The following is a 2,505-nucleotide window of genomic DNA, read 5'->3' on the forward strand; positions in this document are numbered from 1 at the left end:
CCATCACAAGGCTATCAGCCGAGAGAATGACGTCACAAAGCTACGAAGGAGTGCTGTCATCGGTACCTCGCTTGAAAGAGATCGATATCACTTTCGGAGATGAAAAGACAGAAAACATATCTCAGATCAAGACTAGTCTACGTCAACATCTGACTGGACAGCATCTCACATGCATCAACCTTTCTTCTCGCCAATTAGAGGAGAATGTATCAAGCATGTCGAGAAAGAGGATGAGAGGACTGGGTCTTCTTATCACAGAATGTCAGGCGATATTATCCGGAGTTGTTTCCGGACTCGAGGATGCAGTGTTCGATGTGGTCCAGTCTTCAACGCGTTTAATGTCAGCTAGTCTGTATGTTGAACAGTGAGTAACTGTTGTGCCAAGTAAAAGTGATTGCAAGTTTGTTTCCCCCCCCCCCCTATTTTTTCCTCGTTCGGCATTAAAATAGGCCTTTTATTGCATTGGCTAGGTTGATGTGTTAAACCAGATCATTAATTACCAAGGTATCCACATGAAGCCGATTTAACTTGGATAAAGGAGTACCAAATATGATACTGGTGTTATGTTAAAACAAAGGCCATGTAAGGTTTTACTTTTGTTTTATTTATTCCAATACAGTGGTAATAAGAACATGCTTTCAGTCACAAGGCTGTACAAAATATCATCATTAATAAATACACATCATTCTCAACGTTTTGAAGAAGATGTCAAAGCAGATAATATAAAAAAATAAAGCTTTTAAAGAAACAAATAACTAAATCATCTGATCATTAATGATTTTAGCCTTAGCAGAAAATTGTTTGACTTTGGAAAAATGTAAATCGGTTCAATTACGTAATTTGTTATACACAAATGTTTAAATTGGCTCCTTGTTTCCCCCCACTTCTTCATCTCTCTTCGAAATTATATAGGTTTTATGGGTCGCTAAACTCCAATGAACATGTATTGGAAGTAAGTATGCTCTAATTGTACATGTCCATACGCCTTATTCGTTTCTTAATATTTAAGATAGTATTTCACACTTCCTACCGAATAGGGAGTTGGATTATCAGAAATAATATTTTTTGAAACAATGAATTTATTTCAGTTTGGTCTGCATTAATATATACACTTTACTTTTTGAATTGTCAGATTTGTTATGTTAGAAATATAATTAAATTTTACCCTACACAGGTATTCGCAAAAAAATAAGTACATCAAATGTAATGATTGACTTTGGTTTGTTAGTAGTTATTTATTAATTAAGAACTAATTACAAATCGGAAATAAGGATATTAAGGGGCCTAATGTGAAAGCATAGCTTGTTAGCTATAGGCCCCGTATAGTATATTACAATTATAATTCTAACAAAGTTGTGGGAAGGAACTAAATACGGTTACAAAAATGTATACAGTAGGTATCATTTCCCATTTAGTGTACATTTTGCCTATTTTATTTTGAAAAATAAATAAGTAATGAAATTAACCAAAAGATTGTACCTAATAAATCAACTAAGATTGGTAAATAATTCTAGTTCTTAGTGCGTGTCGATCGATGAGATCAGATGATTAGGATTCTATGAAGTTTTTGTCAATGCCGTTCCCGGATGCCATTTCTTTCCTCTCAAATTCTTAAACGATATGTTTCTTTCATGAAATTTATTACTACTTATAGTTTTCTAATTATTATATTATATTCTTTCTGTATGCCATCATAGATTGACACGTTGGAAATCAATGACTGCCAGCTATCTACTGAGATAACCAAACCGTTGTGGTCCTGCCTCAGATCCTTCACCTCACTGAGCCAGCTCAGCATCTCAGACTCCTCTCTCAGTTTCCCCCCATCTCCTCATGAGCTTCCATCCGTCACAAAGCTATCAACCAAGAGAGTGACGTCACAAAGCTACGAAGGTCTGCTCTCATCGCTCCCTGGCTTGAGGGATATCGATATCACTATCGATGATGCAGAGAGAGACATACCTCAGATCACGGCATGTCTTCGTCGGACCGGAGGACAGCAGCTCACACACATCAACCTTACAGCACAGTACACACTCCCATCAGAGAAGAGGCGTGTATCGAGAGAGACGATGAGAGGACTGGGTCTACTGATCAGAGAACAAACCAAGAACCTGCAGCGGCTAGATCTGGACTGGGTGAAGTGCTCAGATGAGGAAGACTTGGTTTACCTCATCAAGTGCTGCAGACATGTGAAGACGATGTCAAAGCTGTGGTAGGTTCTTGTTCAAATCTTGTTTAAAATAGATTAAAATCCTACTAGAAGATCCTGTTAGTTAGTCTTTCCTGAAAAAGCATAATGATACGAATGCGTGAAGGGATGCAAAGGTTAAAACGTGGGTGTTAACTTCCAAGACGATGTTTGACTGAAAGTTAGGATGGGTTTTGTTTGATTATCGCTCTCAATTGTTATTTTAGAATTGTTAATGTACACTTTACAGTAGCAATGAATAGAATTTGAATGCTTGTAATACAAATTAAAAGTTGTATGCAGTTGAATGTATT

The 2,505-nt window shown here is 36.9% G+C and overlaps 1 long non-coding RNA gene across 1 annotated transcript; it reads left to right on the forward strand.

The window, feature by feature from the left end:
- Positions 1-289: 289 nt before the first annotated feature.
- On the forward strand, positions 290-1,881 carry LOC105445161. The gene is made up of 3 exons (XR_973292.2): positions 290-364; positions 913-952; positions 1,698-1,881. It is a non-coding gene; the product is annotated as an uncharacterized LOC105445161 (long non-coding RNA).
- Positions 1,882-2,505: the final 624 nt, after the last annotated feature.

Source organism: Strongylocentrotus purpuratus, unplaced genomic scaffold (assembly GCF_000002235.5).
Source record: "Strongylocentrotus purpuratus isolate Spur 01 unplaced genomic scaffold, Spur_5.0 spur5_scaffold_20, whole genome shotgun sequence".
Taxonomy (NCBI): Eukaryota; Metazoa; Echinodermata; class Echinoidea; order Camarodonta; family Strongylocentrotidae; genus Strongylocentrotus; species Strongylocentrotus purpuratus.